The sequence below is a fragment of the Phalacrocorax carbo genome, chromosome Z, assembly GCF_963921805.1.
Source record: "Phalacrocorax carbo chromosome Z, bPhaCar2.1, whole genome shotgun sequence".
In the NCBI taxonomy this organism is placed as follows: Eukaryota; Metazoa; Chordata; class Aves; order Suliformes; family Phalacrocoracidae; genus Phalacrocorax; species Phalacrocorax carbo.
This window is the reverse complement of record NC_087548.1, coordinates 38,161,132-38,185,925: the sequence shown is the minus strand read 5'-3', so window position 1 is coordinate 38,185,925 and position 24,794 is coordinate 38,161,132. Positions and strand designations below refer to the sequence as shown.

General features: G+C 37.2%; 1 pseudogene; it reads left to right on the top strand.

Moving 5' to 3' along the window:
- The first annotated feature begins 14,030 nt into the window (after nt 1–14,030).
- LOC135310673 (proprotein convertase subtilisin/kexin type 5-like) lies at nt 14,031–24,211 on the top strand (annotated as a pseudogene).
- Nucleotides 24,212–24,794: the final 583 nt, after the last annotated feature.

Genomic DNA, 24,794 nt, shown 5'->3' with positions numbered 1-24,794 from the left:
CATTAGCCCTTGGCACAAGGTGGGACATCAGTGACTTAGGAACAAATATCATAATTTCAGCCTTGTGGTTCATCACTGCCTAGAGCTCTTCTAAAAGTAGACTTCCACATATTAATACCTCTTAACATCTCAAATCATAGGGCCCCAAAGTTTTGCCTGTAAAAAATATCTTCTTTGGCCCTTCTGCATATACAAACAGGGAGACAGACTTTTACTACTGTGCAAAATACTGAGTGGAGAAGAATAATTAGCAGTAGGCTGAAAGCTGAAGCTAGACAAATAATTGGAAACCAGGCTAAAATTTTTTATGACAGCCCAAAATTTGGGGGGAAGGAAATGCTGTGATCTCGATGTCCTAATATTTTCAACATAAAGGCAATATTTCTTGCAGAGAGCTGTAATCTATCAAACATTAAGGCTAAACAAAAGGGTAACTTTAAGATAAATACTTAGGGTGAATTTTAATGACTTGTTACACGCAGGCTAGTCTAAGTTGCTTATGGACGTAAGCTTTATGGATAAATATTTCTTCAGCAAAACTCAAGAAGCAGATCCCACAAGCCAGCCAAAAAGAATGTATCAAACATAGATAAAGCAAAGAGCTCCCTGAGACAAATCCTCTTTATTATCACTGCTGACTGATAAAAACAATTCTGATCAATGTGTTTTTCCTGCTCTGTGCAACACTTGTAACACATAAGATTAGATCCAAAAACCTAAGCATGAAATCTATGTCATGTTCCCATGAAAATAAACAAGCAAAGGGGAAGAAATAAGGCCATTTTTTCATTGATTATAAAGAAAACACCCAGGGCAATGTTATAGAAGATAAGATAACCAAAGAACATTTTAAAATTAGGTAAAGTGATGGTTTGTTTCAGAAACATGGCGACGTAACACGTGACTTGCAATGACTAAGTCTCATGGGGGCTACAGGAGAAAGATTATCACCTCCAACACACAAAACTGTATATCTCCAGGCATACCTTAGAAGGATACTCACACACTCATCTAACTGGTCTCCTGAAACACCATGTGCTGTCAATTAATGGCACAGCTTTTGGAAAGCAGGAGAGAAAGCGTGACAAGATTAAGGGCTGTATGTGTAATATTCTTTTTGCAAAGACACAGAGACAACCTGGCAACTATGATACTACTCTAGTCTGGAACCAGGGAGAGGCAGGTTCTAGTTTGCTGTCACACCCTAAGTTGATGATATTACTGCAACTTACTTTTTTCTGCCTCCGTAACTGAAGAAAATAATGCTTACCTCATTTTAAAATGCATGGTATCAATGGATAGGAATTCAATGTAAGCATAGGGTCTTGTATGGAGTAAAACACACAGCATGCAACCTGATGTGGCCCAGGATTAAACATTTTTAACATAGACAGAAACATTTCTAACTAGGGACCAAAAAATTATAAATTAAAATCTTCCCATTATGAGGCATTATGTCTGTTAACATAGATTTATTCCTATAATACCTTCAGTTCCTTTTTTAAGAACAGGGTGACAAATGCTTTTAAACAAGGTGATAAGGTAACAAAATTTAGAAATAAATGAAGGTTAAATATAGGATGATCCAAAGTAATGGACAAGCGTAGCCAGATTGAAAGCATAACTGAGATGCGTTTTTGAGAATATTCCCCCACCATGTACGTTGAACAGATAAAGAATTTTAATACAGAAGAAAGAAAAAGAGAGTTGAGGCTTTAGTAACTAGTATTTATCTAGCAAGATTCAGTTAAACTGCCTTGTGGAATAGTTTAAAACTTCTGATTAAAGTTCCATTTCAGTGTTAGCCTTTTGAATATCCACTAAAAACTATTTTGTTAACATTTGGTGGCAGATCTACAGGTCTAGAAGTGGCTTGCAATTCAAAGGGCCTAATATATAAATATATTTTGGTGCACATTCTTATAATAGTACGCTTTAAAATGGTTCAACTCAGAGGCTAAAGTAAGCAGACAACTGGTCTTCCTAGCACTCTTGCAGCACAACTGAAATGAATTACAGCTCTTCCAATGAGAGACGTAACAAGGAAATAACAGAAACTTTTTAAAACTAAGGACTTCTACCATGTGCCAAGAATTTGCATGGGCAGAACAGAGGTGTATGAATTAGTAGCTCAGGTGCAGTGGATAAGCATACAAGAAGTGAGGCCAAATAAAGTGAAGGAGCGAAGAAACAAAAAGGTTTTCTAACATGTATCACAAGACAACATCAGAGAAGCTATTATGTAATAACCTTGCCTTGACAGATTTCCCAGTGATGTAAAGCCAGTAGTATAAAGCACTGAGCCACATTTTTTCATGGTTTTGTATTTTCCAAATATGTATATGCTTATCAAATTACATTTTAAAATATCATGAAGCATTGAGATCATGGGATTCCATGTTATACCCTCTGAATATGTAGCAGAAAGACTCAAGCGGTCTACATTAAGCAAATCTGTCACTGGCCTGATAATATACTGGACAGCAGACCACGGTCTTCTTTCTAGAAAGTGAGAATTATAAATACTTCATATTGTGATAGTTAGTCAGCAACACAATATTTGTCTCAGTAATATCTGAATAAATTCTATGTCAATCAGTTATATAATTTTGTAATCTTTTTATCATTAGTCCGTTATAACATAATCTATCATACAAGATACAGTGGTCCCATTTAGAAAAGATACACCACTTCCATGGAATTATGTCAATTTACACAACTCAAGGTTTGGCCTATATGGATAGCTGTGGGATTGCATAAATACATGTATACAAAATACTCTTTCAATAATAAGAATAAAAATATATGAATGTTTATGCATATCCCAATTTTTGGTTCCTTGATCTCATCAAGAGACTGTTCATTTGCTCCCAGTTCTGAACTTCTTCCCAGTTAGCGCTGATCCCAGGCTAGGCGCCGAGGACAACTGTCTTCGTGTTTTATATGGCTCTGTCACCAGCTTTTGGCATGTCTTTTACTGTCTTCATTTCTTGGAGAGACACACAGTTTTACAAAATGAAAATGGTATCTTTACATACTTATTGGGTACCTCAGCTTTGGCCCACAGCTAGCTAGATGTTCCAATGACTATAACTACGCTGTTCCCTTCAGTGTAACTGTACACTCCTTCACCATAAGTAAAATGCACCTGGAAACAATTTCTCCATATTGTATCCATAGAAACTGCAGGGTTTATGTACTATATACGACTCCCTGCCTAAGCTCTTCCATTACTTAAGAATGAATGGCCAATTCTCCCTAATATATAGTCAGAATAAATTTTCCCACAACAAACTGACATAAAAGACCTAATCTTGAGCTTTATAAAACTGCTTGATAAACCAATTTACTGTACCCACGAAATGGTGCACACAGGTAGAGTATTCATGTCACTTACCAAATTAATAACTCTGCTCTGAGAATTATGAACTACACAGCATACTGGTTTGTACCGATTTTAAATAAATAAGTATAGTAAATGAAGATGCAAACTTTGCACTTCAGTGCCGCAGTAGTAATGGTTTGTTCATGATCTGGAGGTGTTTATATCTGTTTTAAGGCCACAATTCTTATAATACAAATTTTTTTATTTCCAGATATGCACCTGGGCATGAAATTTTCATTCAGCCTAATCAAGAGCCACGGTCTTTCAGGTGTGGCGTCTTCCAGCAGTAGTGTGGGAGAGGGGCAAAAGATGTTATAGCTACAGGTTTGGGGAGCACCAACATGTTTCTGACTAATGGAAGCTTCCTGAAGTGCTTCTCCTCCTGTAACATATCCCGCAGGCATGCAAGTGCACTCTTTATGCCGCAGCTTGCCATTAGGAGCACATTGCAGCTGTGCCAAAGGACATTAGGCAATGACTAGTCCTAGATAGCACTGCTTTTGATGTAACTCTCCATGGTGAATCTTAAAGACTTCCATTATTTCAAAGGGTGGAAACGAAATAGCATTAATCTGAACAATAAGAATCTGTCAGATTCACATGGAAAATATAAATAAATTTTAAAATAAATAAGGACTAGAAACCACTAATTCTGAATATCATGCTTCCCCAAGGGACCCAGTACTTGTTTTCTTGGTACCGCAGGGAAATGCATTCATTTCAGTAACTTAAAACAGATCTAATTCTTTTTAATCATTAATTTTCCAACCTGGTTTGTTACATTTCTTTTTTTAATGTGAGATGTAGAGCTGAAATTAATTTTTTTCTACCAGGGAAATATCTTCATGATTCCCAAGAATGTGGGTTGTGTGATGCATTCTGTCAGAAGTGCATTGGACTCCCATAAGGTAATTTTGTCCTAGCACAGTGCAGCACAAAGACCTTTTATCATCATCTGGAGAAGTCCCTGTATGGTCTTTAGCACTAGCTTGCAGAGTCAACTGAAGTAGCAAGCAATGATTAGGGAAAATAAAACCAGGGCAAGTGAGAAAACTAGTGTTATGTGAACAAGAGAGCTGGCTACACAGGCAGTTGATGTTTAGCTAGATGATTCCCATAGAGAGGAAAATTTCCTTTATAGATGAAATACTCTTTCTTTCACTGTCATCATTTCAGTCATATTGCTAGAAAGACAATAGTGACAAATTTAACAAGAGTCTAGGGGATCTGCAGTTGTACCCAGCTACGAGCCCAGAGAGTTGTGGTGAACGGAGCTAAATCCAGTTAGCAGCTGGTCGCCAGCGGAGGTCCCCACGTCTGTGTTGGGCCCAGTCTTGTTTCAAATCTTTATCTGATCTTGATCTGGGTGAGGGTATTGAGTGCACCTTTATTAAGTTGGCAGAAGATACCAAGTTGGGGGGTCGGACTTGATCCCAGAGGACTTTTCCAAGCTTAACGATTCTATGGAGCTTGGCTCAAGCCATGAATATGGACACTGAGTCTAGCAATCAGCTAATTCAGGAGATATTCGTAGCACATAACCATCATCTGTACCCTAGCTGAGGCTTGTTAGGATGATTTTTCTAACCTGCCATGAACAGTGAATAACTAGAATTAAGCTTTTCCGCAAGACATTGCAGATCAGAGGTTTATTGTTGGGTCACCCCACCGCTAATCCGGGAGCTAATCCGGAGTTTTAAAAGCATGTCCTACGTGTAGCTTTAACCTCACACTGATAGCTCTGGTTCTGTTGCACTGGATTGCATTTTAGCTAGCTGGTCTTTACAATGGTATAAAATCAGAATCAGGTCCTGTAAGTCATACATAAAAAATCCTCAAGCAATCCAGGAATTTACCCTGCAAATATCAGGGTATGACAATGCCAATAAAAAGACACACCACGACCAGTGCAGTTCAAACAAACTCATAACTGAGAAAATGTTATTGAATTAAAGTGTGTTTTATTAGAAATGGCATTAGCACAAGAAGTCTGGGCATAATTTTGGACTGCAAACTGTATTTCTCTGATTCATAACTGCATTTAAATCAGATCATCTGTGGTTCCTTTCAACCTCCTTTGTGAGCTTTACAGAGCTATCTGCAAAGCCAAGAAGGCACAGGAATGAGGTCTCTCTGACCTTTTGGAAGGGTGCTGCTCTCTCCCCCATAACAAATCTTCTAACTGGTTTCAATATTGGTATCTAATGTTTCCAATAGCTTTTTGTTCTTCTGCACATTATGACAGCTATTTTAAATAGTCATATGAGGACAGACGATAGAAAAAGAAATAATAAAGAAAAATCTCACCTAGACTATAAAGTGCAAACTCTTCCAATGGAAATTAGACATTATATACTTGAAGCAGATATGTCTAATTGAAATGGGAACCTAAAACCTGTCACTCTTGAGAGCTTCATATAGTATCTGTTGAGGACAGTAATGAGTGGCCATTAGATACACAGACTAAAAATTGGCAGTGCTGCTTTCCTACAGGGGACCACTTTTCCTCTTAGAAAAGGATGAAAAGATTTGGCAGGGAGACGTACTGAAAATAATGAGAAAATGAAAACACTGAACAATCCCTTTGTGAAAATTCAGCAGTAGACGTCACCTTATTTCAAAATAAGATCATCTTCGTGTTTAACAATTCAAAATTCTGTGAACTCTTGTTAAATATTACGAATTGTAGTACTTTGTCCAGCTGAACTGATTTTCAAAAAATTCTTCATCCATCTGTATCCCATTTAAGCTACAAAGACAATATCTCACCTGTTGGTCCTTCATAAAGAGCTACATAACAAAAAGCAAGAAAAATGAACGTTTCCTCTGTGTGAGCTGTTTGTAGTGATGGCTATGATTGCAGCCAGTACATGCAGTAATATTTAATTGTCGTATCAGCCTATCCCAGCTACCTCCAGTACTGCTCTCACGTTGTCCCATTTGCACAGAAACCAACAAGAGAGGGCTGCAGTCCCCATGAAGCGCTGAATAATCATCTTAAACTTGCAGTCTGCATAGGACTATTTTACTGTCGGAGTCAAGAGCAAATATACATCTTGATGAATACTTTGTACAGCCATACAAGCTTCTCCTGAGTCCACCAGCTTGCCTTCAGTCTCACAAGCCTTTTAATCAATTCCTAAGTTTCCTTTGTTACGTGTACACCAGGAAGGCTGCTTGCATGATAGTCTATTCTTCCATTGTCACAGTTCATAAGCTTAGAATTTTCCAATCATGGTAAATTTTAAATGGTTTCAAAGGCTATTTGACAAAATTGGTTCTGAACTTTGCATATATTTTTCTACTGTTCTTTCGGAATAAATCCTACAATGACGATAGTGACTCAAATTTATGAAAGTATATTGCCGACATTCTCTAGTGCTATTGGCTGGCTCCAAGGAAGCGTGTATTATATTAATGTTATGGAAAGCCTACTGTTCCCTAGAACTATCTGATTTTCCGAAAATCTGTTCTAAGACACAGAATTATGTTCAGCTTTTCTAGAACTTAAGTCCGAATTCCTCAGACAGACAACCAGTCAAAACAGTTTGGTTTGGAAGGCTGCAGTCCCTCCTCTCTTATTTTCTTAATATTGAATATGTGTCAAATTTTATCCAACTCTTCTTTTAACAGTTATATATGTATTTATGCTTTTCTACTTTTCTCCCAAACAGATTAAAATCTGTAGACATTAAGTAGTGGTGAAAAATGAACCAGAAATTTCCATCACATGAAAGGAGTCTGTTGCAAATGTTTCATTACCCAGCAAAAGAAGAATTTAGCAGCAAAGCACCTAAATACTTGCAGAAATGCAAGTCTAAAAATACAGCTTCTAAAGGCCAAGATTGAGATAGTTGTTTGACTTCATGTAGAAAATCACTGCAGTGGAGCCATACAGGTAGTCTATAAAGTAAAACTAATAAGAAACTTCAACAGATGGATCATTGCTTCACAGAGAAAGATCAAGCCTTGCTTTCCTTCTAACAGACATATGTGACGACTACAGGGATTATGGTAAAAAGACATCTAGGTATTGGATGAAAAGGTGCTGTTTCTCAGAAAAATCTTTGAAGAAACTAATCTCTGAAGGCTAGATACGTAGTAACAGGAATGATGGAGTAACGTGCAAAGACTCTTGTAAATAGAACGAATGATACCTTAGATTTCTTTTTAGCTCCATTAAATTTAAAGAACAGGTTGTTGCTTACTTTGTAATTATGGGTCTCTCTGTTAAAAAGTTTTTGACAATGGATGGTGTGTTATGCAATGCCCCAGAGGAAAGTTCGAATTCATTTGTGCCATCATACTTGCCTGGACTGCAGTGGAAGTGAACCTAACAAATGCAATGCCTGTTGAACAGGTAAGAGCGATTTCCTCTTCCTTCCTTGGCCTCCAAGCTCCCTTTTTTCTTTGTTCTCAAGACCAGTTGTTAGAGGCAATAAAATAAGAAGTGATTTGCTACTAATCCACATCACAATCTTGTTCTAAACCTGAAGGGAGATTGGACTCATTTTTTTAAAAAGTACAAAAAAGGCCACATTAGTGTTCACCACGTGTGAGGATACTGAGGTGGAAGATTGAGTGTCCACACTGAAGGTCTAAGATAAAAGACAGGGTCTGTCAGAAAGACTTATGGCTCGATAAGTCTTGTACTTTAAATACAGAGCTTTTCTTTTAAATTCAGGCAATACTTTTCTTTCAGATTCACTTCATTAATTCTAAGTATGCTCATATATTAAGGAGATTAAAGAATATTTAAATGCTCACAGACACCATTCTGTCTGCAGACACTGTCAAGTCCTGGGGTATGTAATAGGAAAATTCCTTTACACAGCACTAATCACACAAGGATCTATGGCTTTGTGCACACAGTGACAAAACAATGGCTGTGCACAGCAGAGTTCAGATCCCCACCTTCTTCTGCCTGCATGCTCTTGAATGCCTCTGATTCTGCTTGCTGCCATACTAGCTGAACTGGCACACTCAAGCATTTGGCATTCCACAGGATCTGAAAGGCAGAGCATTGAAATCTGAAGTAAGAGAAGTCAAAAGGGTGACTTCAATATGTATGTTTAATCCTAAATTCTTCCAAGCTGCATTCAAATATATTTGTACTGCTGTGCATGGAAACAAAAACACAAAATTGGACAAATAAAGTATCTCAGAAAGTGTGCTGAATAAATTTCAAGTCCACATTTCCAAGTTGATGACTTTGGTACTACATCACATCCACTACAATCAATTTTTGGGCACTCTGACAGTACTTTCTAGAGCAGAAATCAGCTATTGCTCCTTCTTACGCGGATAGATCCATTGGAACTGCAGGTCTTCATCAAGTCTGACTATCAGGCCATGATTAAATTTTAATTCCTTGACTTCTGGTGGCCACCAGAAAACACCATGATGTCTACAAGATTAAATGCAGTTTCCTCAAACACAGCTTTTGCAGAGAAAGGTCTGCTGAATGTCATTAAGGACGAAGATTTTTTCTGTGCCGCAGCTACTGTCCACCCCTTGATGCCAGCTGACTTACTCAAAGATTTAGAACACTTCAGAATACCACCCATACGTTCTGCAGATTCTAAAAACACTAATAAGGTTCAAAATCTTTTAAGGGTCAAACTTTTTGAGAAAGAAGTCAGCTATAGGCCACCATCCGGGACAAGACAAAACACTAAGGTAAAAGTGTAGAATTTGAGCCACTTAAATCTAAGTCTAAGAGACTTTCAGAGTAAATATAATGCAAGAACCAAAAAATCGAGGCTCTTATTTGACATGCCTAAGATAAAACACATGGGCCAAAGTTTGTTCTGAAACACTTCCAGCTCTCAGTCGATTTCTAATAATGCTATTTGTATTTACCCTTTTGCACCTGCGTAGTGAACAGACACGTATGAAGCTGATAAGTTATAAACATCTCTGATATGCAACATTTAATTACGAACGTACACCTCTCAAGAAGAAACTGAAACATCATTAACCAATAGTGCTAAATATGAGCGCCTAGTTCACTGAGGACCAAAACATTTGCAACACAAGGAGATAAACTTGATCATTGATGAATTAAAATATAGGACAGGTATTCAGCTTAGAAGGCTAGTCAAAGTCTGGCATTTCCCCAATTTGTTTACCTTCCCATGGAACCACATATTGCTGATCCAGTTCTTCACCTACCTACTGAGTCACTTCTAATCAGCTCACCCAGCTTGCAAAATTAATAATAACATGACCCTCCGGACTAGTGCATATTCAAAATATTCAAAGAATATTCAAAATATCATCGCAGTTTTCGATTTCAAAGATACCTTACAAACGAGACAAACACCAAGAAAACCCAAGGAGCAGTGTCCCTGAGGATAAAAGCCCACAAAATAGGCATTCGGGCCCATGTGTGTCTTTCTGTTTTAGCAAAGTAAAGCCTGAGCTACTCACAAAGGTCATCCAGAACCTAACCATGCAGTTTGGTCTGGGTTACAAGGTCTGTGCACTAACATACAGCTGTAATGGCAGAAAGAGCATGCAAATGAAATCTAGTATAGCGAGTGAGATGAGAAAAATGCAGTCTGTGAGGAGTGGGAATGAGAGAAAATGTACTTGGCGATTTAAGGAACCAGTGATGTAGCTAAAAGGGCATTGCTGTGAACAGACCCAAGCTGACATGTAGAAATTCCAGCGGTTTTCTTCATGCTTTATGAGTGAAAGTGATCTGATTCCCATAGCAATCTAAGAAATACAAAGGAAAAAATGCATTTCTTCAAACGGTCCCTGGTAATGAATAGACGGAGGTTGTCAGAATACCAGGGAAAGTACAATAAGGATCCTTCTTATCTCATAGATGTTCCTCAGGAGGCTAATATTGCACAATTGAGTTTCGATTTGCAGAAAATATGACTAATTTCTGCACTGTGTATAAAGAATGCACAGCAAGATGTGGAACTGTTCTCTGATTTTCAGTAGTGATATTTCAGTGTAAACAGAACACTATGTTAGAGGTTGCAGTCTTTCATAGAGTATAGCTATAAGAGAATTTCCTTGCAGATTTAGGAAGAGTTTCATTAAGAAAAAGGGAAGAACCAGGTCCATGTAATGACAATTAGCTTTATTTATGCCTTCTTGGAAGAAAATATACGTATTCAAAGTATTTTTCTGTTTTTGCCTCAAAAGTACATACCTTTTCAATTAATTATATACTGGCTGAGCCAAAGGAATAGATTTTGGCTAAAGCAAATAATGACACATTTTAGCCCATATATGAAAGTGACAACAAAATCCAGCTTTTTCTTGGTTGAAATTCACAAACTTTTCTTTCTCCCGCTTCATGGCAGTACGACTTTACAAAACAAATTTTACGTCAGAAATAATAAGAAAACAAATAAAGATGTTTTACTCACAAAATGCAAACAAAAGCACACAGACAAATAAGTACTTTCTCACACAAAATGTAAAATCAAACCAGAGTCCTCTGTTCCAGAACAAAATTCTTCATTTTTTTAGAGCTTAGTAAAATCTCAGTTTCCATGTCGGCCCATGCCTTGTCAAAAATCCTATTACGTTTGGAATGTACATTTCTGTTACTTTAATTGAGATGTCCATAAAAACTAAACAGTGAATGTCTAAGTTAGTTAAAATATAGAACTACTCTTGTTGGTGATGTATTCCAAATTATAGTACTTGTTTTAGATTATTGTTCTGGAGAATATAAAAAGCAAATAAAAGCAAGAAATTACTGTTGATATTGAGAAAGTACAACACGATCACACTTAAGGGAAACCTGCAGTGTAGTATGAAATAATTTTCAGTCTTATATTTAATTAAATTGGAAAGGATTGTAAACCAGGCATAAAGTACAATGCAGTGACAATTCTGAATGCAAAACAGTTGCATGATATAAGCATATTCAAGACCGATGCCTAAGCCAGAATTTATTTCAAGAACTTTTTCTTTAAAAACACTTCATAAACAAAACAGCCAGTTAATTTAAAAAGAGCTACAATTTAAGTACAGACCCTACAAAATGCAGCTAAGTGCAAATCCTTGCACTTCAGCTTTCATCTTTATTTTGTACAGTAGATAAAAAGTTAACCATGCATTCAAGTCATTGCAATATATGGGATATTTTTAATAAGTCCTACTCAAAAGTATATGTAGAAATTCCAGAGTTTTGCTCTGTCTAAATACAACAAACATAGTTAAACAGTGACAAGGAGTTCCAAAATGGTCTGGAAGAAGTTATGTACTATATATTTCATTAAGCCTCTACGGTAATAGTGTAGTAAAGTCACTTACACTGGTTCCTTTACATATTGACCAAAAATACACTTAACGTACAACAATACCATGCTTGTAATACATACTTCCCTCACAGAGTAGAAATACGCTAATTGGTTTTAAATCAGAGACTTCCAAGAGAGTGCATGAATTTTTGGCCTTTGACTAATATGTAATCTTTGTACATACCTTTCCTGTATTTTAACATAACTGCACGCCAAATGTGTTATGCTTGATAAGTTTTTGGGTTAGAGGAGACAAGAGGAGCATCAGTTTATTACAAACAAGGAAAAAACCAAAACAGTTTTGATAGACTATCTTCACTCTTCTAAGAAAATTGCAAACAAGCCAGAGCGTCACTTAAGACTTTGGTGTGTTGGCTTATATATTTATAATGGTTGAGTCACATTACCATTGCTATGCTGATTGCTTTTATTTATGCATTTAGGAGAGGCTAAGCTAAAAATAGTGGAAATCAAAACAGAAGATGATGTAAAATACAGAAGAATGACAAAAGGTCTTTTGGAGAATGACATTAAAACATATTATGTGCAACTTATCCTTCTTTTAAAGGCAACTGAAAGTCTCGGTGACTATAAGTACAAGAACTGACTGTGGCAGATATTTAAGAAGCAGTTGAAGCCAGTCACATTTATTTCTATAAAAATTCCTAGAGTTAATTCATTCTTAAAAGAAATTTCAAAGATTTTGGAACTATAACACATACTAAAAATCAAGTTTGCTATTGCTGGAGTAGTTGCACATTTAGATTACGCTGTACTTGTTATCAGACTGTAGCTGTCTTTCCATTACTTTCTAAAATAGTATCATTATTCCTCACCAGAGAAACTCAGAAACGTTAGCTGAGCTTAGAAGGTGGTAGCGCTTCTATTTAGTGGGTATGCCTTTAAGAGAAGGATAAATACCGCAGTAAAATACAAAGTATAATACAGCATTAACTAAGGAACAAAAGAATTTAGGCCACATTAGCCCAATGACTGCATGTTGAAAAAATGTCAAAAAAATTTCCCCACCTTCTGTTGAGACGCTGCTCTTTCAATCTTTGTGTAAGGTGATGGATGCAAGTGCTCTTTGTGATATTCTTTTTTTCCCACACCACAATATGTATCCCAGTCTGTGGTCCTCAGTTAATTGTCACTCAGTTAGTTGTTAATTTTTCTAGTGTCTTTCTATCAGACATTTTGTCTTTTCTGCCATTACTGCTGTGATCTTTCTCAAACTGAGCTACATATGTAGTAATCTATACCAGGAAAAACAAAAGAGCAGTTATGGAAGAAAAATATCATCAGACCCTGCTAGAGGATGGGGTAAGAGTCCTTTCTTCATAAAATCTGGCAAGTGTATGGAGACTTAATTACTGGACACGAAAGCAACTGCAGGAAACTTAACGTGTTAACAATCGCATAATTTCAGAACTTTGTAGAGCATCTCATATTGTTTCTTAATAAAATTTATATTTTGAAGAACAATTGGTAAGCATGTGAGGAGGAAGATGTTTCTTGTCACAGGGACCTATATCTAAACCATGAGTATTTTTCAAGACCCAAACTTTCTCGAGAATCAGATAAGAAAAAATCTGGAAGCTCAAACTAAGGTCTTTCAGAAAGAAAAGTACTGCTAAACAGAACTAGAATTTCACTCCTTTTTAATTTATTTTGGGGTAATACCTGCAGATCTACAAAACTAGGTTTCAGGAGAATCTGCCATTTCAAAAATAATATCGCCAAACTGTAATTAATGCTCCAGAACCTACCCAGTGGGGATTTTTGAAAAGAACACTTACTTTGAAGTTTGCTATGTACATTTTATTTAGAACAACATTGAAAGGACAACTGCTAAGTTATATGATTTTTCTCTTACCCTGTGAGCACAGCCGGACAGAAGTGAAGCTTTTGATACTGATTATATTTTCCTTTACTACCACTTAAAACAGTGGTTTTTAATGCAATCATAAAGATTTTCAATGTTCGTGAACATCAAAAAGTCACACATAGATATATTTTTGAAGGAGATAAAAAATCATGGGAAATAGCACGACGGGAAGATAAAAGGCCACACTAAGGGAAAAAATTTAGCTTCTACCCATTAATCTCACAAGGAAAAGAACTGCAGGCCTGTTAGCCTTGTTGTAGGACCTGTGAGAAAGCCTATGTACTCCGTGTCCAGAGGGTAAGAGACTTCAGTTTCTTATGGTAAATTTTGCAACATGTTAAAACATTCTCTGTCCACAGTCAACTTCCAGGGTAAATTTTAGTTACTTAATGTTCAGTAAAGAGCTTTTGTTGCTCTCTAAGCCAAGAATCTGTCAAGTATATTTCTAATTTGTTCTTTTCCACACTTGCAAGGGAAACTTTTTATGCCTCTGTGCCCTTAAAAAGCTTTTGACAATGCTGCAAGTGGAAAATGTGAGTTATGCACGGACGGTTGCCAGGTGTGCTGTGACAAGTGACATTGTCAGACGTGTCAGACTGAAAAAGAGCAACGGCTGTTCCTTCATCACGGGAGATGTTTACAGCAATGCCCTGAGTAACTAAATCCATTGGATGACAGTGCTCTATTTTCTCACTGTACTCATTTTTAAGTTTCAAATCCATAATAAGCAGTTCAAGTGAGACCTTACCAATACATAAGATACCACAAAGTAAAAGTTCCAGCTACATTATAAACAGAGAGCATTTTCTTTTGCTTGGACAATAATTGAAATATCCGAAGTGAAAAGGACATTATTTTCAATCACAAATGGTAATATTCCTACTGACTTTAATGACAGTAGTGCGTCAAGAGGGTCATTTATTTCCGCTAAAAATAAGTCTCCAGTCATTTTATTTATCTCATAATGTAAACAAGAAAGTGGAGGTATCAGTGTCCTGATATGGACACATGAAGAGTAGAGATGAGTTTCTCTCTTTGGATTACATTCTTTGCTTTCTACTGTAAAAATGGAACAAAAAACAAAACTTGCATTTCATAGCCATATATCAGGCACCTACAAAAAACAAGTTACCTAGTTTCTGTGCATTCGTCATAGCTAATATGAAATATCTGTGCTGTAAAGAGCAAAGAGCTTCTTGAATAGAAGTGTAGCTACAGCTTTTCTAAAGAGTCAGTAAACTTCCAAGTTGGTAATTCCCCACTTTGTTAAATAAGTGACTGGGGCAAGCAGAACATATCATAATTATCAAATCACACAGTAAAAGGAATGGCACCGTACACAAAAATATTACAAACTCCATCATAAAAGGGAACATAGTGCTGTGGCATTCTTATGTGCGCGTTTTGCCACAGGTATTGCCTGCACGGTCATTACAGCAAAAGTTACATGTTTTCTTATATCACTAGTGTTGTCAGTGTTTTTAATTTCTTCCTTGCAAAGTAAAAAAACAGCTTTCCACTGTCGTTCATGTATATCCACCAGATTAACAGAGTCATTTCTTCTTCTGTAGCTAAATTCTTGAGGCATAGTTATTCTTCAATGGAGCACATGATTATATGAGCTTTTTAGGGTTTCTTGGCGTTTCGGGACAAGCTGTAGAGAACGAAAATGTTTGAGTAACTGCATGGACAGAGAATTTTGAGTGCCTGTGCTAACACTTTATCAAGAAAAGAAAAATAAGACAAGGACTGTGACGAACAGACACAGGAACATGTCAAATGGTTGGAGAAGTATGACAATAGATGGCAGAGACAGTTCTTTCGGTCTTTCCTTTAAGCTCCTGAGCCTTTCTTCTTAATATCTTCTCCAAGAGTGAAAGACCCGATCTATACGTAAGACCGACATTTTTAATATGCAAGGCACTTTAAGTGGATAAATTCTTTGTAACCTTCCTTAAATTTCAGCAATTGCTGTCTAAGTGTGGATTACCAATCATCTCAAAATATGAAAATTTTTGTCCTTTAGGTTAGTAATAGTTTGGTTTTCATAATGTAGACAGACTTTAATCTCTTTTCTCTTAAAACATAGGGATTAATATTTTGTAGTAAATTCTTTGTGAGGAGTAGACTGGCTGTGAAGAGTTTCTCCCATGCCACATGATAGAATAAAAAAGTTCTCCTTCTTCATTCTCTCTAGTTGCTTGGTGCACGTAACACTTAAGCGTCCTGGTTTTGTCTTTTTAAATTCTAATCATCCTTATGGTTCACAGTTCCACGGTTTTGTTTTCTTTTTCTCTTCTCTAGGAACACTGAGCTTATACTTGTCTGTCTTTATGTGATGTCATTGTTGAGGGTGCAAGGGCATTTTTCTTTTCCCAAATATGGCTGTTCATATGTAAGTGAAGATGAAGAAATGAGCAAGAAAGGAAGTGAAAAATACCTTAGAGTAGATGCTACAACAAAGCCAGACAGGACTGCTACTATCCACGAAAATTCTCTGCTAGCAGAAAGAAAGGAACAAGGTAGAGGCTGAGCAACAAGTTATGAGAAACCTTTCTGATACACTTGAAAATGTGTTCTAGGAAAGCCTCATATATAATCATAACTCTTACAGCCCAGAGTTACTGAAAGCAGTACATTGACCAGCATTTTACTTCTTGTTTGTTTTCATCCAATAGGGGATATTTTAACGATTGTAAGAGTTGCAACAAATGCAGTGGATCCTGTAAGACATGCACGGGAAGTGCAAGCAAATGTCTGTCCTGTAAAAGTCCTTTGCTTCTGGAGCACTGGAAATGTACACCTACTTGTTCAGAAAAGCATTTTGCCTCTGAAGGGACCTGCAAAAACTGCTCTGAAAGATGTCATGTGTGCTTTCATAAAGAGTTATGCAAAGGTACAAAACCAAGATTTGATAACCATAATTCACAGTAAGTTAAAAAAAATTACCTCAGCAACCCTGCATAGTAGGAATATCGGTTGGCTAAGATCATTGAAGAGACAGTGTTTTTTCTCCTACTCTAACATAGAAGATGAGTGAGGGTTGGCCCGTCATAAACAATTTAGTGGGCAAAAAAGAAATCACTACCTGCCAAAGACCTCTTCTTACTGGTTTGCAGTATTTATGGGTGCCTACGTTTTCCACTCCGTCACATAAATCACACTTTTTCTACCCATTTGGTCACCTACTTTTTACTGTCGTTTGTAGATTGCATGGATGATGTCCTCCTGCACAAGGGAAAGTGTGTGCAGGCCTGCCCGTCTCACTTCTATGCTGAAGACAAACGCTGCCTTCCCTCCCACACAAACTGAAAGGACTCTCATGGACCGCACTTTGATGACTGCAGTGAGTGCAGCATCGGCTTCGTCCTCCACAGTGGCAAGTGTTTCAAAGAATGTCCTGAAGGGACTTACTATGAAGCAACCACAAAAGACTGCCAAGGTTGGGAGATGCGTCTTTCTCCCAATGTGGGTCTAGACTGTTCCGAAAGACCCTGCTTGTGCTTGCCTAATGTATTTTGCAGTGTCCCAGGAAAAAAGGATATATCTATTTCAGAAAAATAAGGCGTAAAAATTGGAGAAAGCTGACAAGAGGCATCAAAGGTAGATGACCTTATTGTTACGGGTAACTGCTCTGGTGCTCAGTATTGGTAGAGATTTTGTTGAAAATAACTGCTGAGCAAAACTAAAGTCAGTGATAAATGAAAACTAAGGTGGAGGCCATGAGACACTGAAAAGAATAAAATGTTTGCCTTTGCAGAAGCATTACTCTGAACCAGCATCTTGTCCTGAGATGGTGGCTGCTCCATGCAAAATTAAATATGAAAAAATAAACAGAATTGCAAAAAGAAATGGCAACATTTCTATCGCTTTTCTATTTCAGCTTCTAATAATACATGTCAGATTTGTTCTTCCACTGCCTGCCTTACGTGCAAAAAGAGCCTAATGCTAAGCCATGCTGGGCTCTGTGTGGCATCTGGGCACTGCTCTCAGACTGAGTGTTACATTGAGAAAACTCAGAAATGCAAGCCTTGTCATAAGAAATGTTTCCAATGCTCAGGACTACTGAAGAAGAGTGTCTTACTTGTGCAGAGAGCGGCTATATTCTCAGTAAGTGTCTTGCTTATAGATTTTACTCTACACAGGGATGGAAATAGGACCTTTCTGTCACATTCACCAGATATATAGCGCTGATTCAGCCTATGTATTGCAGACTTGCCCAGGGAAGTAGAGGACAGGTGCAGAGATAGCTACTTCTAAGGGGCTACCTGGAAACTCTTTGTGACTCTGTTATTGCAACACAATGAGGGCAAATCAGTAAATCAAACAAGCAAAAAAGTATGCCTAAAGAACAGTTGTATGCTTACTTTACTTTCTCTGTACTCTTCCTTTCATTTCCCACAAAGAACTTTAGAAAAAACTTAGAAAAAGTAAAAGGGTCTTTAATGGAGGAAAAAATCTGAAAATATATTGAGTTAGACCTGCACCTGAGTTTAATTCTACAGCATATTTTGCATATTTAGCTTTCAGAGGACTCGCATCAGAGTGAGTGTCACTGTGTGTCTTGATCAAAAGACTCAACGGTTTGCACCATTTTCAGTTAAGCTTAAGAAAGTATGTAAATATATGGAGAAAAGAAAGAATTACTCCAAAAGGAATTACTCCAAATGGGTATTTCTTTTTTTACCGAGTTGTACAACAAGGTACAAGACAAACTCAGTAATCCAAGTTCATAACTAGTACTCATTCGCTTAGCTTCATGCACTTGCAGTTACTTGCATCAAGAATAACTAATTCAACTTATTCTAATGACCATCAGACACACCAGTGACAAAGCGGGATCGACATCCTACGGGGGGGGTAAAAAAATGCAGAGAAAAGTTGTAGTCTGTCAAATTAACAATAACGTCCGTCATACACACAGAATGTAGTAAAGTTAATGCTTAGAGTAAAAGGAAGCTGGGATGACTAAGACAAAGGAAAATAGATAGAAACACATACAAAGCTTTCTAGCTACTATTTTGTGTCTTCTAGAAGATATCACACACTCTGTTCATTATTATATGTAATGATATTTCCCAAAGATAAAAATTATCTGTTCTGAAAAACCAACTAATGTTCATAAAAGAGAGAAAAGAGGCCACAAGGAAGTAAGAGACTAGGAAGAAAATATAATTGCTATATCCCACAATTCTATTTTCTTCTTCTGGCATTTAGTGAGTGCTCTCTGTCTCACATCTATGACACCAGTGTGTCTGTGTAGGTCACATATTATTTCCTCTACAGATACAAACAGTGTCAAAACATGCCCAGATGGCTATTATGTTGAAAGCAATCACCGACAATGTTCCCCGTGCCACAGTGCCTGTATCACTTGCATGGGAAAGCACATTTCACAATGACTATCCTGCAAACCAGGCTGGTACAGACAAGAAAAACGATGTGTAAATCAATGTCCATCAGGGTAAGTTCGAAGATCTAAATCAGAGAGAAGTTTGCAGAATAGGCTCACTATACATTGAGATTACCAGAAATTCATTTGAAAAGATTTTATGTTGTCCTAGTATAGACGTAGGGGAAAACCTACCCGCACGGCAGAAAACTTTAGTTGGTGTCCAGATATGGACCAGATTGTTAAGCAGACCAGTATGAAGCACAATAAATGATCTAAGATGTCTGCTATTCAGATTGAGGATAGCAAACAGATTAAATTCCTATAAACGCCAATGCAGCCCGACTTAAATGACAGTTGAATTAAGATACTTCATTTATATGTAGTGAGTATTTGTAAGGGAACATTAATCCAGTGAATCCCCTTTCAAGTCTGGACAAGTAATTCCAGACTGTGACTTCATTAATATGTGTCCGTTTAGTTTCAAAATACGAATACTGTTCTCAGAAGCTGAGATTTGAGAATTAGCTCTATGCTTTATGGTTCATATCCACTTCATTTTGCAGTACAGTAGGGTGAGTCTGGTTTTTAAATTCAGTTTCATACCCTTTAATATGAGCTCTGTAATGACCACGTCTCAAAAAACTACATTGCATCAATCCATCTTTTTCTGAGAAGACAAGTTATGTTAACACATATGCTGTTGCTTCAGCGACTTTGTACCCTTAGAGGTAATTAATATAAAATATCTGACTCAACACCTAACAGCTCTTCTTGAGGAGCACTGAGGAATTCACTACCCACCCGTTATCGGCACGATATCTGTTGTGTAGCCAAAACAGATATGATTTTTATTGAGCCCAGCCTATTTATATATTCCTTTGTGGTGGAATACACCATAGAGTTCAGGAAGACTTATTTTATACTACTTGAATGCACAAAGTCTTGATTTATAGTTGAATTCCTAGGGCCAATGGGGATTGAAAGAAATCAATTTTATTTCCATCAAAATAAATATTGCAACTATCTATGTCTCACATCAATAGCACATTTATACATTAATGAAATCACAGTAAAGGCTAAGAATGATGGACTTCCTTTTACGGCTAGACTTTATGCAGTGCCATGATTATCTGATCTCTTTCAGCTATTTTGCGCCCAACTCCACTGGATCATGTGAGAAGTGCCACTATGGCTGTAAGGCGTGTATGGCTCCTCAACCCACAGAATGCCTTTTTTGTGATACATATTTCTACCTGTTGCATTCCAAGAAATCATGTGTTACTTCTTGTCCTGAGTATTACTATGAAAGTAAGAACAGTGTTTGTGAAAGACGCCACCCTTCCTGCCAGACCTTTGAAGGTAATAGCATACAGTGCATTTTTGAAGAAAACACAAAATATTATCACTAAAATTGCCTTTTATTACTCTCTGCCCCAATATTTGGGAAAAGTCATAAAGCGAGATAACAGCTAGCAATGTATCCATGTTCCCCGCAGACTTGCAGCTAGCCACACAATGGAAGGGAAAGGGGAACTACTCACGGGGCGGTCTGGGACCAAGGACCAGTCATTGAAGTGAAACAGAAAACTGTAATGAATATCCATCCGGCAGGTCTCTCACAGGGATACTCACAACTTTTAAAGACGGCTCCATTGGTCATGGAGACAGACCTGAGGTCTTGCACACTGACTGAGTCATATATCACTCTTTGAGCTCTCCAATGAAAAGCAAAGAAACTAAATCCAGTCACTCACAGTCTTTAAAAAGAAGAGTAGAATTAAGGAGTTATCATAAGTGGTAACAATACTAAGATAACAATAAAGCCAAAAACCATATCTTCGTTTTCTAAAAAAAGTGGCATCTGCTGCTTTTAATAAGTAAAATATTTTTCAAAAAGTGTTTTGTTCTGTGGCAAGTCTATATTAAATTTCTTCTTTTTCTGAAACTGTCAAAATTTGAACAAATAAGCATTAATGCCTTGATGCTAACTGATGTTATATTCTATGCAGAATACCATCAGATTGTAGCTAAGGTGTGCCCCTCTGCAGTTTGTAACAGGATATATTGCAACTCACAAAATGAAGGGTGGATGTCAGGGTTACTTAGTAACATTTTAAACTTTAAATAATGCTTGCTCAGATTTTTACTTTATTTCTGATAAATATTGTAGCACTGCATTTCTGTCTTAATTAAAGAAAGAGTTAGATAAAAACATCTGTCTTTCCAAATAGCATATAGTTGTTCTGAAATGCATCTGCAGTGCTGACAGACCATGGAGTCTCTTGTTTCTCAAAACAGGGAAGACTATCACTGCATTACTCAAGAAGTCATACAGTGAATTCACTCAGTTATATAACATTCTTACCATCACCTGTTTATGTTACATTTTTTCCTTTCAGACAGTGGTAGAAAATTCCTATTTGCAGGGAAATTAACAAATGCATTGTATCATGCAGGCCATATTGTTGACCAGAACAACTGCATGTAGAACCTTTCATCAACAGAGTCTCCAAAACACAATGATGCCCTGAGGCAACAAAAATTTTTTCCTATGTATTTAAATAATTTATGTTTCTGCTCCATCATAAACAAACCTCAATTCATATGGCCTTGGAAGAGTTAGATAGTAAACTTAATAAGGGGAATATTTAGACAATGAGTCCCACAATTTTTCTTCAGGGGCCTGACCTAAATTTTCTCCTGAATGTGCTGGTACAGTGCTGTACAGCGCATTCCAATGATAGGTATATTAATAAAGAATAAATACAGTAAACAGAAATGTAAAACCTCAAAATTTAACGCAAGTGCTTCTCAGTAAAAGTCTTTGATGGCCATGATCTGTAGATTTTTTAACAGGAAGTTAGATTACAATATTTCCTGTAATAATATTGTTCTTTTATTTGTCTTTATGGGGGGGGGGCATTCAAGTGCACATCTTCTGTAGGGGGCTACAGTTTACTAAATGGAATGTGCAACTCGGAGTGTTTTGTAGGTGAATGCAAAGTACAGGAGGCAAGAGGATACCAGGTATATTTCTGGTCCGGAGGCTAGTGATGTTTTAACTGAAACTCAAATTCTGAATAGAATACAAATAAGGAATTTTGTTCCCTGAATTTCTTATCTTTCCATAGTATCACATTTTGTTTTCTTTGCAGAGGAAGCATTGTGTGTCTTTGTGGTGTTACTTACTGTAGAGTAGTCCTTTGCCACTAAATATAAATGCATAACTTTGTCAACAATATGAGACCAAATTGTTGTTAGCAAAATCAGGTCTATTAGTAAAGAGCAAAGATTTCTCTTGCTTTGTAGTGAGAAATCACTTTGGATAACAGCTTTACTGTCAAAAAGCAGTAGAGAACTATGCTGAAGTTAACAGGGCTGTATATTTAGTAGAGTGAAAGCACAACTAGTTTTAGAATTCTGCAGGAAGTTTGGTGATCTCCGTTTCCAGCTTTCCACAGCAAGTGCATTCCAAACATGCTAATTCAGTGATAAGGCAGCAAAGCAAGCCAGGTGGCCTGAGATACTGCATACCATGGGTTCTCTGGTATGGACTATTGAGCCTGAGAAAAGAGACTAAGAGCTGGGGACCACAAAGTTCAAGAGTTCCTTGCAAGATCATTTAGTTCCAGAAACTTGTCTTCCTGCTATGACCCTTGTATCTTGTGAAGGTTTTTCAATTCAGGACAAACAGTGTCACAGGCCTGAAAGCAAATTTTGTGAAATGCTGTCGGAATTTCCATGTTACGCAGTTGTTCTTCCATGGCAGAAACCTGTTTTCCCGGTGTGCCAGGAACAGCAAGCTTTGTAGGCCCTGATTTACCTGCTATCAGGGCATTCTGCAAGGTACATATTTGAAAGGTTCCAAATAGGTTTATTCCTTACTCTTGCACCTTCCTCAGAAAGGAAAGTCATTCTCTCTGGTGTATTTTTTCTTGGTATTTCATGTTGCTTCTCCCATGTCAGTTACTTTTAGTGCCACTCTTGAGCATACGTCATTAAAGCCATCATTACTGCTGAAGAACCATAGACCTGCTATAATGAGAGGACCGAAAGAAAATCTTCTGTAGCCAAACAGTACACATTCTGAATTAATTTTGGTTTGCATGATGTCTGTAAGTAAGATCCTACAACACTTTCCCACTTTTCTTAAAAGCAGACAACTAACAATCCAGGAACTATGTATATATTTTAGTATTTATTCCCTCATTAGATGACACCCAAACAGTGAAAGAGAACACAGAAGTTCCAGGTCAACTACAGAGCATTCAAAATGAAAGTTGTATTCTTTGTGTTTTGCACTAAAAGGCACAGGTGTCAAAGTGTGAGAGATGTGACAGCTCATGCTCTGACTGCAAGGGACCTGGGCCTCTCAACTGCATGGCCTGTCGGGCAATCATGCAACTCCACCTGCAAAAAAGCCGCTGCCTCCTCTGCTGCAGTGAGTCTGAGCAGGTAGACACTCCAGAGTGCTGTGACTGCAGTGCAACACGAGTTAAGGCAGTACTGAAAGTCACCTAGTAATTTCTTTATGTGTTTATGACTGAGAAGGCTGCCATTTAGAAATCGAAAGGAGAACAGTGCAAAAAGGTTCTACTGAGGTGCTAGAGAGCAGTGTGGTTCTACTGCTCTATTAGCAGTACTTGAAACAGAATATAAAGGACTTCATAGAAGGAACAGCAAATGCAATCCTGGCAAACTAGCTTCCACACTTATACAAAAACATTTGTGGTACTGAAACAGTAATGTTGAATCAATTTAAAACTCTAAGCAGGCTTAAATATTGTAGAAATTATTTTAAGACTAGTAAACCCGGACCACAGATGTGCACAAAATCTCATTTAATTTTTTTAACTGCTGTTGTAGATGACTGTGTGCTACATACAGCTCGACAACCTGAGAACAAAAGCAAAAGTAGTTTCTTTTTTACTACCTGCGTATTGCTTGTCATTATCATTGGAGCCTTTGTATTTATCTGGGGGAAATCATGAGCCAAAAGCCAGGCTGCCCATAAAGCTGGGTATGAGAAACCGACAGATCAACGCAGACCCTTTCATTCCTACATGAGCAAATACCATGACAGTCCCAGCTACCAGGAATATCAAGTGACAGAGTATAGAGATCAAGATAAAGAAGATGGTGATTCAGAAGAAGACATTTTACATATGGGCCAGGATGTCACCATCTATCGTAAATTTAAATATTGGCTTTTAGAATGTGAAGAGGAAGATGAGCTTGAATACGATGATGAGAGTTATTAATTTAGATAACACTACTACTTTAAAGAATTACTGCTCTGTTTCTTTTTCTATTAAACTACAGCAATTGAATTAATACGTTTTCTTACATGTTATCATGCTGAGAAAAATATTTTAGCTAACAGTTATTGTGAGAGCAGACTTTTTTCTAAATATATTTTTAACAGCTTAAATTACTACTTCAGATGTAGGCTGGCCAAACCATTGGTCCTGTGTATTTGTGTTGAGAGTAAATAAATCCTTTCTCAATATGTATTGTGTTCATGATAACTAACATGAACCACACAGACACTTATTAAGGACGTTGACAATCACTACTGGAAATGTGCAGCTATAAAGAAGATATGTATATTTATCTTATTGATTAATATCTTGGGGCTAGGATGGCCATACTTTACTAATTTGGGATTATTTTTTAATCAGCAATTCATTGGAAAAGGAGTTTCCTGACTTTAGCCTGATTTTCTTCGTTAGTATAATATGGTGCACCTAATTTCCTCAAACCCAATACTTTCTTCCTTTTAGTCTTCCCAATAGAATTTTGCATATAAGACACGGTGGTTTCTGTTTTCTCATTGTTACTCTAGTCCACGTA